Consider the following 16,937-nt stretch of genomic DNA (forward strand, 5'->3'; position numbering starts at 1 on the left):
ACACACACACGCTAACACACACACACATGCTAACACACACACACGCTAACACACACACATACTAACACACACACACTCTAACACACACACGCTAACACACACACACTCTAACACACACACACGCTAACACAAACACACTCTAACACACACACACGCTAACACACACACACGCTAACACACACACACACATGCTAACACACACACATGCTAACACACACACACGCTAACACACACGCTAACACACACACGCTAACACACACACACGCTAACACACACACACGCTAACACACACACACACACACTAACACTCACACACACACACACTAACACACACACACACACACACTAACACACACACATGCTAACACACACACACGCTAACACACACACACGCTAACACACACACACTAACACTAACACACACACACACACACACTAACACACACACACGCTAACACACACACACGCTAACACACACACTAACAGTCACACACAAACACGCTAAACACACACACACGCTAACACACACACACATGCTAACACACACACACGCTAACACACACACACACTAACACACACACACACACGCTAAACACACACACACGCTAACACACACACACGCTAACACACACACACACACACTAACACTCACACACACACACACTAACACACACACACACACTAACACACACACATGCTAACACACACACACGCGACCCACACACACGCTAACACACACACTAACACTAACACTACACACACACACACACACTAACACTAACACACACACACGCTAACACACACACACGCTAACACACACACTAGCAGTCACACACAAACACGCTAACACACACACACGCTAACACACACACACATGCTAACACACACACACGCTAACACACACACACACTAACACACACACACACACGCTAACACACACACACACACACACACGCTAACACACACACACACACACTAACACTCACACACACACACACTAACACACACACACACACTAACACACACACATGCTAACACACACACACGCTAACACACACACACGCTAACACACACACACTAACACTAACACACACACACACACACTAACACTAACACACACACACTAACACTAACACACACACACACACACACACACTAACACACACACACTAACACACACACATGCTAACACACACACACGCTAACACACACACACACGCTAACACACACACACACTAACACTAACACACACACACACTAACACTAACACACACACACTCTAACACACACACACACGCTAACACACACACATGCTACCACACACACATGCTAACAGTCACACAACACACACACACACGCTAACACACACGCACGCTACCACACACACACGCTAACAGTCACACACAAACACACACCACCCCTGTTCTCCTCAGCGACAAAAACACTGCTTTCACATAAACCCCTCCCTCTCTCCCGTCCCTCTCTCCCGTCCCTCTCTCTCTCTCCCATCTCACTCCCCCATCCCTCTCTTCAAGCTCTCTCCCATCCCTCTCTCCCATCCCTCTCTTCAAGCTCTCTCCCATCTTACCCTCATGGGATGTGTGTGTGCGCGCTCTGTGTGTGTGTGTCTGTGTGCGTTTATGTGTTTGTGTGTCTTATCGACCCCTTTGGTGGTCTGACAGTCCTAAAGTTACCCCACTGCCCACAGACACAGAACTGAATATTTATATCATGGAATAAAGCTCATCAATATGCAAAGACTAACCTGAGGGAATGAGAGAGAGAGAGAGAGAGAGAGAGAGAGAGAGAGAGAGAGAGAGAAGAAGAAGACTAACCTGAGGGAATGAGAGAGAGAGAAGACTAACCTGAGGGAATGAGAGAGAGAGAGAGAGAGAGAGAGAGAGAGAGAGAGAGAGAGAGACAGAGAGAGAAGACTAACCTGAGGGAATGAGAGAGAGAGAGAGACAGAGAGAGAAGAAGACTAACCTGAGGGAATGAGAGAGAGAGTGAGAGTGAGAGAGAGAGAGAGAGAGAGAGAGAGAGAGAGAGAGAGAGAGAGAGAGAGAGAGAGAGAGAGAGAGAGAGAGAGAGAGAGAGAGAAGAAGACTAACCTGAGGGAATGAGAGAGAGAGAAGACTAACCTGAGGGAATGAGAGAGAGAGAGAGAGAGAGAGAGAGAGAGAGAGAGAGAGAGAGAGAGAGAGAGAGAGAGAGAGAGAGAGAGAGAGAGAGAGGGAGAGAGAGAGAGAGAGAGAGAGAGAGAAGAAGAAGACTAACCTGAGGGAATGAGAGAGAGAGAGAAGACTAACCTGAGGGAATGAGAGAGAGAGAGAGAGAGAGAGAGAGAGAGAGAGAGAGACAGAGAGAGAAGACTAACCTGAGGGAATGAGAGAAAGAGACAGAGAGAGAAGAAGACTAACCTGAGGGAATGAAAGAGAGAGAGTGATAGACAGAGAGAGAGAGTTCCTACAAGAGAGAGAAAGAGAGAGAGAGAGACGAGAGAAGAGAAGACAGAGAAGAAGAAGACTAACCTGAGGGGAAGAGAGAGAAAGAGAGAGAGAGAGAGAGAGAGAGAGAGAAGACTAACCTGAAAATGAGAGAGAGAGACAGAGAAAGACTAACCTGAGGGAATGAGAGAGAGAGAGAGAGAGAGAGAGAGCGAGAGAGAGAGAGAGAGAGAGCCCAGCAAACCAAAATTGGTTCTGTGAAAGTTCCCAGAACATTTGTTAGGTTGCTCATAACACAAAAACTGGTGATGATTGTAGAATGTTTGTATAAAACGTTCACCTGACCCAAAACACACTTGCAGAATTATCCGCACAACTGGACAGTTTTTGTGTTTTGCAAAGATTTTTTTGTGATATCCCCACAATGTTCCCACCAGAATGTTCCTACAACCTAATAAAACATTCAGGTAACCAGATGAAGGTAAACAGATGAAATGTGTTCTGGGAACATTATTGTAAACATCAGGTGAACGTTTTTTATGCACCCTGAAAGAAACATTGTAAAATCATCCGCACAAACAGGAATGTTTTTGTGTTTTGGGAACATATGTTTTGTGATGTCCCCAACAATGTTCTGACCAGACTGTGTTCCCACAACCAAATGAAACATTCTGGGAACCTTTAAAGAACAGATGAAATGTCTTATAGGGATGTTCTTGTATCATCAGGAAAATGATCTATTCACATTTTATACAAACATTCCATAATCATCTCCACGAATGGACAATATGTGTGTTATGAGAACATTCACAGAACCAAATGTTGGTTTGCTGGGGAAAACGTTACTGGTACATTGTGTTATTCCACTACCTGGAAACCCAATGAGAACATTCACAGAACCTAATGTTGGTTTGCTGGGGAAAACGTTACTGGTACATTGTGTTATTCCACTACTTGGAAACCCAATGAGAACATGGTGGTTGTTTCAGAGGTTGTGAAACCTAGGCTGCCGTCCAAACACGTTTATTTTTCTTTCCACCTCAGCCCCTCGCGCGTAGCCACTTTCCCTTGGGGGAATCCCCATGGAAACCGGATGCAATTTGATTGTCATCTCAGGTTGGAGGTCCAGTTCACTAACGTTAACCCATCGGCCCGATGGATTTAGAGGGAGCGAGTAAAGAACTATGATCACGTGTGCAAACTGTAGTCACGTGTCACATGTCACATGTCATTACTGCGGTGGCCTCAGTGTCATATTTAATCAACAAAAGCTGCATTATCGGCTTTGTCTCGTTGTGAGGACCCTATAAAACGTAGCTAGCTTCATAAACATATTTTGGGGGAATTGTGAAATATATTGGAATAAATGACCAAACTATAAAACTAGCTAGCTTGCTCTGGGTAACTGTAGCTAACTGTCTACCTGACTAGCTATGCTAGCTTGCTTGGGTACATTCATAGCTTCAGGTTGGTTGCCTCTCCAATCAGAGTGTGGTAGAGCAGCCTGGTCTCATAGACTAGACGTAACATAGTGAATGTAAATCCGGAACACTCAAATTAGTATGACATGTTACATTTGGTATGGTTACATGAGACAGATGGTTACTTAAAGGAAAATTCCACACAAAAACAATATTTAGGTATTTGTTCATTTCAAAATCTTTCAAAATACAAAAATCATCCCCGAATTTTTGCATCATAGTGTATGATGATGCTTTAAACATCATATGATGCGAAATTCATCATCCGGGGATGATTTCTGTATTTTGAAAGTTTACATATCTTGAAAACTTGATTGCTGACAAGAAAGACGTTTTGGGACCATGTCAACAATAGACTAATGAAACAAATACTAAAAGATAGTTTTGAGGTGTAATTTTCCTTTAAGGCAAAATAGAAAGTAGGGGCATTGGTCGAGGTGGATGGGTTGACGTTTAACTCAAACGTCTAGCAACCCAAAGGTTGTGAGTTCGAATCTCATGACAGACAAGTTTAGCATTTTAGATAATTAGCAACTTTTCAACTACTAGCAACTACTTAGCATGTTAGCTAATCTTTCCCAACCTTAACCCTTTTAGCTAACCCTTCCCCCAATCTTAAGCCTTTTAGCTAACCCTTCCCCCAACCTTAAGCCTTTTAGCTAACCCTTCCCCTAACCTTAACCCTTTTAGCTAACCCTTCCCCCAACCTTAAGCCTTTTAGCTAACACTTCCCCCAACCTTAACCCTTTTAGCTAACACTTCCCCCAACCTTAAGCCTTTTAGCTAACCCTTCCCCTAACCTTAAGCCTTTTAGCTAACCCTTCCCCTAACCTTAACCCTTTTAGCTAACCCTTCCCCTAACCTTAACCCTTTTAGTTAACCCTTCCCCCAACCCTTCCCCCTAACCTTAAGCCTTTTAGCTAACCCTTCCCCTAACCTTAACCCTTTTAGTTAACCCTTCCCCTAACCCTAACCTTAAGCCTTTTAGCTAACCCTTCCCCCAACCTTAAGCCTTTTAGCTAACCCTTCCCCTTCCCCTAACCTTAAGCCTTTTAGCTAACCCTTCCCCCAACCTTAAGCCTTTTAGCTAACCCTTCCCCTAACTTTAACCCTTTTAGTTAACCCTTCCCCTAACCCTAACCTTAACCCTTTTAGTTAACCCTTCCCCTAACCTTAACCGTTTTAGTTAACCCTTCCCCTAACCTTAACCCTTTTAGTTAACCCTTCCCCTAGCCCTAACCTTAACCCTTTTAGTTAACCCTTCCCCTAACCTTAACCCTTTTAGTTAACCCTTCCCCTAACCTTAACCCTTTTAGTTAACCCTTCCCCTAACCCTAACCTTAACCCTTTTAGTTAACCCTTCCCCCTAACCTTAACCCTTTTAGCTAACCCTTCCCCTAACCCTAACCTTAACCCTTTTAGCTAACCATTCCCCTACCCCTAACCTTAAACCTTTAACCTTTAACCTACGTACAGAATAATACTAAATGCTCTGAGACCAGGTTGGGGAGAGAGAAAGAGGGGAAGGAAGAGGAGGGAAAAGAGATGGAAGTTTGAGAGGGCTGGAGTGAGAGAAAGTCAGAGAGAAAGAGAGATGCTTTTCTATGTTTTTGCTGAGGAGAACTGAAGGGCAGACAGAGAGAGAGCAAGCAAGAGAGAGAGAGGGGAGATGGATTTAGGAGAGGCAGCATTAGAGTGATAAAGAGGGTGGGAGATTAGAGTGAGGAGGAGAGAAGAGAGGGTTGGAGAGATAGTTGAAGGAGAGAAGATTGCAGGAGAGGGATTATCCACCAAACGCTCTTTTACTGACAGCAGGGTTTGGCCTTTAACTGTGTGTGTGTGTGTGTGTGTGTGTGTGTGTGTGTGTGTGTGTGTGTGTGTGTGTGTGTGTGTGTGTGTGTGTGTGTGTGTGTGTGTGTGTGTGTGTGTGTGTGTGTGTGTGTGAGTGAATGATTTACTGTTCTCCTGGGGTGATGATATCTTCATCTAATGTTTCATCTAAGTAATTATCTCTCCCATCCCTCTTTCTTTCTTATCCCTCCTCTCTCTCATCCTTCTTTCTCTCTCCATGCCTCTTCTCTCTCTCCATGCCTTTCTCTCTCTCCAACCCTCTTTCTCTCTCCATCCCTCTTTTTCTCTCCAACCCTCTTTCTCTGTCTCCATCCCTCTTTCTTTCTCATATCTCCTCTCTCTCATCCCTCTTTCTCTCTCCATGCCTCTTTCTCTCTCCCATCCCTCTTTCTCTCTCCATCCCTCTTTCTCTCTCCATGCCTCTTTCTCTCTCTCCATCCCTCTTTCTCTCTCCATCTCTTTCTATCTCTCTCCATCCGTCTTTCTCTTTCTCTCTCTCCATCCGTCTTTCTCTCTCTCCAACCCTCTCTCTCTCTCTCTCTCTCTCTCTATCCCTCTTTCTCTCTCTCCGTTTCAGTGGTGATTTTAGCATGTATATCTTGGTGGGGCAATAAATAAATAATGTTAGATGCATGCCAGCAAAGCCACAACTCTACACAACACTAAACAATACATTCATTGCACTATAACGGTTTCAAACGGTGCCCATAAACTGTTAGGGCCGACATTAAGCTGTCAGGAGAGCTTTCTTTTCAGCACCATGTAGTGAATCTGCTACGCCTGCCTGGTTAAATAAAGGTTAAATAAAATAAATAAATAAATACAAATATCAGCGGAGCCTTGTCTGGCAGCGAAACAGTTCATTCAGCCTCATTTACTGCCTTTAAAAAAAACATAGCTGATATGGCTGACTTGCTAAAGCAAATGTGGTTTCTACTCACAATTGAGATGTACAAACTATGGCATAAGGGGGCGAAAAGCGGATAAGAGGCCATCCGTAGTTTAAATGAAGACATTAATGAGCGTGCTAGGACGGACCTAGTCAATATAACTCTTTGTTCAGCTCTTTTGAAATGTACAGAGACAGAATTCAGAACACGGGCCGTTCTAACCTTTGTTCTCCCTGTACACCAAGTCAGAACCGTAGTATAAATAAAGGGGGCATATAAGCAGACAGTGAAAGCTGTTACAATATTCAATGATTACATTTCTCTAAAACAGGCTATAGGCTACATATGCACGACCAAGTCAGAACAGTAAGCTAAATTATGAGGGGGAAAGGGACCACATTTTTAGGATGGGCTACTAACAGCATACTGCACAATATACACTTAGTATTATTTTTTAGTTACATATCTCCCTCGCATTTTACATCATTTTTGGACTCAACTTGTTGTTTGTATTTATTTATTTTTTATTTACTCTTTATTTAACTGGGCAAGTCAGTTAAGAACAAATTCTTATTTACAATGACGGCCTACCAAAAGGCAAAAGGCCTCCTGCGGGGACGGGGGCCTGGGGTTAAAAAGAAATACAATATAAATATAGGACAAAACACACAACATGACAAGAGAGACAACACAACACTACATGAAGAGAGACCTAAGACAACAACATAGCAAGGCAGCAACACATGACAACACAGCATGGTACGAACACAACATGACAACAACATGGTAGCAACACAACATGGTTGCAGCACAAAACATGGTACAAACATTATTGGGCATAGACAACAGCACAAAGGGCAAGAAGGCAGAGACAACAATACATCACGCAAAGCAGCCTGTCAGTAAGAGTGTCCATGTAAGAGTGTCCATGATTGAGTCTTTGAATGAAGACATTGAGATAAAACTGTCCAGTTTGAGTGTTTGTTGCAGCTCGTTCCAGTCGCTAGCTGCAGCGAACTGAAAAGAAGAGCGACCCAGGGATGTGTGTGCTCTGGGGACCTTTAACAGAATGTGACTGGCAGAATGGTGTTGTATGTGGAGAATGAGGGCTGTAGTAGATATCTCAGATAGGGGGGAGTGAGGCCAAAGAGGGTTTTATAAATAAGCATCAACCAGTGGGTCTTGCAACGGGTATACAGAGATGACCAGTTTACAGAGGAGTATAGAGTGCAGTGGTGTGTCCTATAAGGAGCATTGGTGGCAAATCTGATGGCCGAATGGTAAAGAACATCTAGCCACTCGAGAGCACCCTTACCTGCCGATCAATAAATTATTATTATTTAAAAAAAATGTTTATATAACCTTTATTTAACCAGGTGGCCAGTTGAGAACAAGTTCTCATTTACAACTACGACCTGGCCAAGATAAAGCAAAGCAGTGCGACACAAACAACACAGAGTTACACATGAGATAAACAAATGTACAGTCAATAACACAATAGAAAAGTCTATATACAGTGAGTGCAAATGTAGTCTGATTGGGGAGGTAAGGCAATAAATAGGCCATGGTGGCAAAATAATTACAATTAAGCAATTAAACACTGGAGTGAAAGATGTGCAGAAGATGAATGTGCAAGTAGAGATAATAGGGTGCAAAGGAGCAGAAAAACAAACAATATGGGGATGAGGTAGTTGGGTGGGCTATGTACAGGTGCAATGATCGGTAAGCTGCTCTGACAGCCGATGCTTAAAGTTAGTGAGGGAGATAGAAGCTTTAGTGATTTTTGCAATTCGTTCCAGTCATTGGCAGCAGAGAACTGGAAGAAAAGGCGGCCAAAGGATGAGTTGGGTTACGGGTGAGTGTTGCTATGGTGACCAGAGAGCTGAGATAAGGCGAGGCTTTACCTAGCATAGACTTATAGATGATCTGGAGCCAATGGGTTTGGCGACGAATAAGAAGCTACGAGAGCATACAGGTCGTAGTGGTGGCTGGTATACAGGGCTTTGGTGTCAAAACGGATGGTACTGTGATAGACTGCATCCAATTTGCTGAGTAGAGTGTTGGAGGCTATTTTGTAAATGACATCGCTGAAGTCAAGGTTCGGTAGGATAGTCAGTTTTACAAGGGTATGTTTTGGCAGTATGAGTGAAGGATGCTTTGTTGCGAAATAGGAAGCCAATTCTAGATTTAATTTGGATTGGAGATGCTTAATGTGTATCTGGAAGGAGAGTTTCAGTCTATCTAGGCACCTAGGTTTTTGTAGTGTCATGAAGTTACCCTCTTTGGGTACAGCGAGCACCATCCCCCTCTCCCTCCCTCTACTCTTTAACCTGTTGAGTGTAGGGGGCAGTATTTTGATATTTTGATGTTTGGATGAAAAACGTACCCAAATTAAACTGCCTATTTCTCAGGCCCAGAAGCTAGAATATGCATATAATTGTCAGATTATGATAGAAAACACTCTAAAGTTTCCAAAACTGTCAAAATATTGTCTGTGATTATAACAGAACTGATATTGCAGGCGGAAACCTGAGGAAAATCCAACTAGGAAGTGCCTCTTATTTTGAAAGCTCCCTGTTCCATTGCATGCCTTCCCTCCATTTAAAGGGATATCAACCAGATTAATTTCCCTATGGCTTCCACATGATGTGAACAGTCTTCAGACATAGTTTCAGCCTTTTATTCTGAAAAATGAGCGAGAACGATCACATCGCGTCAGTGGATGGCTGGGTGCCAGCAGAGTTTTGAAGGAGACAGCATGAAGGAGTCTTTTTCTCTCTCTCTCCTATTGAAAAAGCTATGGTCCGGTTGAAATATTATTGATTATTTATTGTAAAAACAACCTGAAGATTGATTATAAAAAACATTTGACATGTTTCTACGAACTTTACGGATACTATTTGGAATTTTCGTCTGCCCCGTCGTGACCGCACTAGCCTGTGCATTTCTTAACAAAACGCTCCAACCAAATGGAGGTATTTTTGATATAAAAATAATCTTTATGGAACAAAATTAACATTTATTGTGTAACTGGGAGTCTCGTGAGTGCAAACATCCGAAGATCATCAAAGGTAAACAATTCATTTTATTGCTTTTCTGACTTTCATGACCAATCTACTTTGCTGCTAGCTGTTTGTAATGTTTTACGCCAAGAAGTTAAACCAGGCTCTGTTAGACAGGTCATAAATTCCTGGAGGAGATCCTCTCCTCATGGCCAGAGTATAGAGAGAGAGTTTTCATAGAGAGAACAAAGGAATTTCGTCCACCACACAGAACTTGAGGTCCGAACAATATTCATGTTCTGGAGAATGTATAAATGATTGGTGAAGTAACGAGCTACGAACTGGTCCGTTTGGTACAAAGTGATGAGGCTTACATCTAATTGTTGTATAAAATGAATGAGTAAAGATGAAACTATTTGTGAAATTATGTAATGTGATTTTAGACTGTTTAATGAAGGAAACTCCAATTCCCTTTGGAGTTTAACTAAATCAGAGGACCGGCCCTTGAGCACAGGCAGGACCCGGCGTCATGGGAACAGCCCTTTTCTATGTTCCCAATAAAACCCCCACCTGGGTTTTCCCACTTCAGACCGAGCTTCCCTCAATTACGAGAGGGCTAAGGGAGTTGAGTAGAGACCAAGCTTCCCTCAATTACGAGAGGGCTAAGGGTTGAGTAGAGACCAAGCTTCCCTCAATTTCGAGAGGGCTAAGGGTTGAGTAGAGACCAAGCTTCCCTCAATTACGAGAGGGCTAAGGGTTGAGTAGAGACCAAGCTTCCCTCAATTTCGAGAGGGCTAAGGGTTGAGATCAGACCATGCATTTCTCTTGCTGGATTCTTAACCATCCCACGTGGTTAAACTCTTAGATTATCGATACCGACAGAATAAGAACACATCTTTGATACTAATTACTAGTCTGCAGCTAGAAATTATGTACCCGTGAATGCGAAGACCGACAACTGCCGAAACATCTATTCTATAACGACATGAATGAATGTTACTCTGAACTATCCATTCTAACCACGGCAGAGAGAGAGAGGGCGGACAAACTCTCCAACAGAAACAAACTTTTCAACAGAGATCCTGGCGACACACTGAACGTAAATATATATGTTGATTGCAATTATTCCCGAATGTAGTGAGTGTTCATGTGCAAAGGATTAGCATTTCAATTGTTATAATGATCAACTTTGTAGTGTCTCATCTCAGTCGACCCCCACTTCCCTTTTGTCCACCAAGCCGCAATACCGGTTTAGCCCACTAGGGCACATTCCCCTATCATTTCCTTGTAACCATATCTACTGTTTGTTTTGCATTTTGCATTTCTGTGAATTACTTAGTTAGTAAATAAAGGATTTAAGACAATTGATGTATGGATGACTCATAGTGAAGACTGGGTTCGTGCAGATGACCAACAATTTACGATGTTTGGAATGAGACTAACGTGAGGTAAATAATAATTAATTAATTCGAAGACTAATTGATCAGATATTAAAATATCTGAAAGTTATATTAGTTATGTCCTTGGTGCCCCGACTTTCTAGTTAATTACAGTTACATGATTAATCAGTTTAATCGCGTAATAATAATTACAGAGAGTTATTTGATAAATAAGTCTTCAGTTTTAAGGATGCCAAAGAATCGACAGTAGTTGTCCACATATTCTAAGTCAGAACCATCCAGAGTAGTGATGCTAGACGGGCGGGAGGGCAAAGATAGGTTGAAGAGCATGCATTTAGTTTTGCATTTAAGACTAGTTGGAAGCCACAGAAGGAGAGTTATATGGTATTGAAGGTCGTCTGGAGGTTAGTTAACACAGTGTTCAAAGAAGGGCCGGAAGTATACAGAATGGTGTCGTCTGCGTAGAAGTGGATCAGAGAATCACCAGCAGCAAGAGCGACATCATTGATGTATACAGAGAAAAGAGTCGGCCCTATCTGAGAAATAGTTGGTGAACCAGGCGAAGCTGTTGAGTCTGCCGATAAGAATGTGGTGATTGACAGAGTTGAAAGCCTTGGCCAGGTCAATGAATACGGCTGCACAGTACGGTCTTTTATCGATGGCAGTTATGATATCGTTTAGGACCTTGAGCGTGGCTGAGGTGCACCCATGATCAACTCGGAAACCAGATTGCATAGCGGAGAAGGTACGGTGGGATTCGAAATGGCCGGTGATCTGTTTGTTAACTTGGCTTTCGAAGACTTTAGAAAGGCAGGGTAGGATAGATATAGGTCTGTAACAGCTTGGGTCTTGGGTCAGCTTGTCACCCCCTTTGAAGCTGCCCGCGGCAGCTTTCCAATCTTTGGGGAAGATACAAAAGAGAGGTTGAACAGGCTACTAATAGGGGTTGCAAAAATTGAGGCAGATAATTTTAGAAAGAGAGGGTCCAGATTGTCTAGCCCAGCTGATTTGTAGGGGCCCAGATTGTCTAGCCAAGCTGATTTGTAGGGGTCCAGATTGTCTAGCCCAGCTGATTTGTAGGGGTCCAGATTGTCTAGCCCAGCTGATTTGTAGGGGTCCAGATTGTCTAGCCTAGCTGATTTGTAGGGGTCCAGATTGTCTAGCCCAGCTGATTTGTAGGGGTCCCGATTGTCTAGCCCAGCTGATTTGTAGGGGTCCAGATTATCTAGCCCAGCTGATTTGTAGGGGTCCAGATTGTCTAGCCCAGCTGATTTGTAGGGGTCCAGATTGTCTAGCCCAGCTGATTTGTAGGGGTCCAGATTGTCTAGCCCGGCTGATTTGTAGGGGTCCAAATTGTCTAGCCCGGCTGATTTGTAGGGGTCCAGATTGTCTAGCCCGGCTGATTTGTAGGGGTCCAGATTTTGCAGCTCTTTCAGAACATCAGCTATCTGGATTTGGGTGAAGGAGAAATGGGGGAGGCTTGGGCGAGTTGCTGTGGGGGGTGCAGAGCTGTTGACCAGGGTAGGGGTAGCCAGGTCGAATGCATGGCCAGCCGTAGAAAAATGCTTATTGAAATTCTCGATTATCGTAGATTTATCGGTGGTGACAGTTTTTCCTAGCCTCAGTGCAGTGGGGAGCTAGAAGGATGTGCTCTTATTCTCCATGGACTTTACAGTGTCCCAGAACCTTTTGGAGTTTGTACTACAGGATGCAAATTTCTGTTTCAAAAAGCTAGCCTTTGCTTTCTTAACTGACTGTGTATATTGGTTCCTAACTTCCATGAAAAGTTGCATAAAGGGGCTACTCGATGCTAGTGCTGTGTGCCACAGGATGTTTTTGTGCTGGTCAAGGGCAGTCAGGTCTGGAGTGAACCAAGGGCTATATCTGTTTTGAATTCGGGCATGCTTATTTAAGATGGTGAGGAAAGCACTTTTTAAGAATAAACAGTTATCCTCTACTGACGGAATGAGGTCAATATCCTTCCAGGTAACCCAGGCCAGGTTGATTAGAAAGGCCTGCTCGCTGAAGTGCTTTAGGGAACATTTGACAGTGATGAGGGGTTGTCGTTTGACCGAGGACCCATTACAGACGCAGGCAATGAGGCAGTGATCGCTGAGATCCTTGTTGAAGACAACAGAGGTGTATTTAGAGGGCAGGTTGGTCAGGATATCTATGAGGGTGCCCGTGTTTACGCATTTAGGGTTGTACCTGGTAGGTTCCATGATTGAAGGCATCTAGCTTAGATTGTAGGACGGCTGGGGTGTTAAGCATATCCCAGTTTAAGTCACCTAGCAGCACGAGCTCTGAAGATAGGGGGGCAATCAGTTCACATATGGTGTCCTGGGCACAGCTGGGGGCAGAGGGTGGTCTATAGCAAGTGGCAACGGTGATGGACTTGCTTCTGGAAAGGTGGCTTTTTAAAAGTAGAAGCTCGAACAGTTTGGGCACAGACCTGGATAGCATGACAGAACTCTGCAGACTGTCTCTGCAGTAGATTGCAACTCCATCCCCTTTGGCAGTTCTATCTTGGCGGAAAATGTTGTAGTTGGGGATGGACATTTCAGAATTTTTGGTGGCCTTCCTAAGCCAAGATTCAGACATGGACATCAGGGTTGGCGGAGTGTGCTAAAGCAGTGAGTAAAACAAACCTAGGGAGGAGGCTTCTAATGTTAATATGCATGAAACCAAGGTTTTTACGGTTACAGAAGTCAACAAATGAGAGCATCTGGGGAATGGGGTGGAGCTAGGCACTGCAGGGCCTGGATTAATTATCACCAGAGGAACAGAGGAGGAGTAGGATAAAGGTATGGCTAATGGCTATAAGAACTGGTTGCCTAGTGTGTTGGGGACAGAGAATAAAAGGAGTAGATTTCTGGGCGTGGTAGAATAGATTCAAGGCATAATGTACAGACATTATGTATGGTCTGTATGGTAGGATGTGAGTAGTGGAGGTAAACCTAGGCGTTGAGTGACGGTGAGAGAGGTTTCATCTCAGGAGGGACAACTTAAGCCAGGTGAGGTGTGTTGTGGGACGAAAGGCATTTTGAGCGGAACTGTCTATGTGTCTCCGTAATCTGGCATGGGTAGGATGGTCTCCTCTTCCTCTCCTCTCCTCTCCTCTCCTCTCCTCTCCTCTCCTCTCCTCTCCTCTCCTCTCCTCTCCTCTCCTCTCCTCTCCTCTCCTCTCCTCTCCTCTCCTCTCCTCTCCTCTCCTCTCCTCTCCTCTCCTCTCCTCTCCTCTCCTCCTCATCTCTATCTCTCCTCTCCTCTCCTCTCCTCTCTCTCTCTCCTCTCCTCTCCTCTCCTCTCCTCTCCCTCTCTCTCCTCTCCTCTCCTCTCCTCTCCTCTCCTCTCTCCTCTCCTCTCCTCTCCTCTCCTCTCCCTCTCCTCTCCTCTCCTCTCCTCTCCCTCTCCTCTCCTCTCCTCTCCTCTCCTCTCCTCTCCTCTCCTCTCCTCTCCTCTCCTCTCCTCTCCTCTCCTCTCCTCTCCTCTCCTCTCCTCTCCTCTCCTCTCCTCTCCTCTCCTCTCCTCCTCTCCTTCTCCTTCTCCTTCTCATCTTCCTCTCCTTCTCATCTCTCCTTCTGATCCCCCTCCCTCCTTTAGGAGTTGAAGGGTCAGATGTCTCAGCTGCGCCCCCTGTTGTCGGTGATTGACCAGTACAGGTTAGACCTCCAGACCCTGGCCGTGCTCCGAGCGGAGGTCCTTAACCTGTCAATCATCCTGACAGCCATTCAGGAGGAGGTGGGGGCCTACGACTATGAAGAACTACAACAGAGAGTGCTACTGCTGGAGACTAGGCTGCACGCCTGTATGAACAAACTGGGTAGGAGGAGTGGAGGGGAATGTGTGTGTTAAGGTGCAGTACGTGTTTTGTGTGTGTGTGTGTGTGTGTATTAAGATGCAGTATTTGTGTGTGTGTGTGTGTGTGTATTAACTTATGTGTGGTAACGTGCAGTATGTGTGTGTGTGTCTCCCAGGTTGTGTGTATATATAGTGACCTCAGGGTGTGTGTGTGTGTGTGTGTGTGTGTGTCTCCCAGGCTGTGTGTATATATAGTGACCTGTGTGTGTGTGTGTGTCTCCCAGGCTGTGTTTATATATAGTGACCTGTGTGTGTGTGTGTCTCCCAGGCTGTGTGTATATATAGTGACCTGTGTGTGTGTGTGTGTGTCTCCCAGGCTGTGTGTATATATAGTGACCTGTGTGTGTGTGTCTCCCAGGCTGTGTGTATATATAGTGACCTGTGTGTGTGTGTGTCTCCCAGGCTGTGTGTATATATAGTGACCTGTGTGTGTGTGTGTCTCCCAGGCTGTGTGTATATATAGTGACCTGTGTGTGTGTGTGTCTCCCAGGCTGTGTTTATATATAGTGACCTGTGTGTGTGTGTGTCTCCCAGGCTGTGTGTATATATAGAGACCTGTGTGTGTGTGTGTCTCCCAGGCTGTGTGTATATATAGTGACCTGTGTGTGTGTGTGTGTCTCCCAGGCTGTGTGTATATATAGTGACCTGTGTGTGTGTGTGTGTCTCCCAGGCTGTGTGTATATATAGTGACCTGTGTGTGTGTGTGTGTGTGTCTCCCAGGCTGTGGGCGATTAACAGGGGTGAGCATCCCTATCACTGTTAGAGCGTCGGGCTCCCGCTTCGGATGCTGGATGACTGACGCCATGATACCCAGCTCTGACAGCAGGGTGAGTGTGTTTGTCAGGTTGGGGGGGTGACAGGTGAGGTCAGAAAGCCTTGGTATCAGCAGAGACGTTCACTTGGACCTCTCTCTCTGTTGGACCTCTCTCTCTCTGTTGGACCTCTCTCTCTCTGTTGGACCTCTCTCTCTGTTGGACCTCTCCCTCTCTGTTGGACCTCTCTCTCTCTGTTGGACCTCTCTCTCTCTGTTGGACCTCTCTCTCTCTGTTGGACCTCTCTCTCTCTGTTGGACCTCTCTCTCTGTTGGACCTCTCTCTCTCTGTTGGACCTCTCTCTCTCTGTTGGACCTCTCTCTCTCTGTTGGACCTTCTCTCTCTCTCTCTCTGTTGGACCTCTCTCTCTGTTGGACCTCTCTCTCTCTGTTGGACCTCTCTCTCTGTTGGACCTCTCTCTCTGTTGGACCTCTCTCTCTGTTGGACCTCTCTCTCTCTGTTGGACCTCTCTCTCTGTTGGACCTCTCTCTCTCTGTTGGACCTCTCTCTCTGTTGCCTCTCTCTCTCTGTTGGACCTCTCTCTCTCTGTTGGACCTCTCTCCTCTGTTCTCTCTCTGTTGGACCTCTCTCTCTCTGTTGGACCCTCTCTCTCTGTTGGACCTCTCTCTCTCTGTTGGACCTCTCTCTCTCTGTTGGACCTCTCTCTCTGTTGGACCTCTCTCTCTGTTGGACCTCTCTCTCTGTTGGACTCTGTTGGACCTCTCTCTCTGTTGGACCTCTCTCTCTCTGTTGGACCTCTCTCTCTCTGTTGGACCTCTCTCTCTGTGTTGGACCTCTCTCTCTGTTGGACCTCTCTCTCTCTGTTGGACCTCTCTCTCTGTTGGACCTCTCTCTCTCTGTTGGACTCTCTCTCTCTGTTGGACCTCTCTCTCTGTTGGACCTCTCTCTCTGTTGGACCTCTCTCTCTCTGTTGACCTCTCTCTCTGTTGGACCTCTCTCTCTCTGTTGGACCTCTCTCTCTCTGTTGGACCTCTCTCTCTCTGTTGACCTCTCTCTCTCTCTGTTGGACCTCTCTCTCTGTTGGACCTCTCTCTCTCTGTTGACCTCCTCTCTCTCTGTTGGACTCTCTGTTCTCTCTCTGTTGGACCTCTCTCTCTCTGTTGGACCTCTCTCTCTCTGTTGGACCTCTCTCTCTCTGTTGGACCTTCTCTCTCTCTGTTCTCTCTGTTGGA

General features: G+C 45.1%; 1 pseudogene; it reads left to right on the forward strand.

Annotated features, from left to right (window-relative positions):
* Positions 1-16,937, forward strand: part of LOC121845879 — an 83,504-nt pseudogene that overhangs the window by 17,020 nt on the left and 49,547 nt on the right.

The sequence above is a fragment of the Oncorhynchus tshawytscha genome, unplaced genomic scaffold (genome assembly GCF_018296145.1).
Source record: "Oncorhynchus tshawytscha isolate Ot180627B unplaced genomic scaffold, Otsh_v2.0 Un_contig_2678_pilon_pilon, whole genome shotgun sequence".
In the NCBI taxonomy this organism is placed as follows: Eukaryota; Metazoa; Chordata; class Actinopteri; order Salmoniformes; family Salmonidae; genus Oncorhynchus; species Oncorhynchus tshawytscha.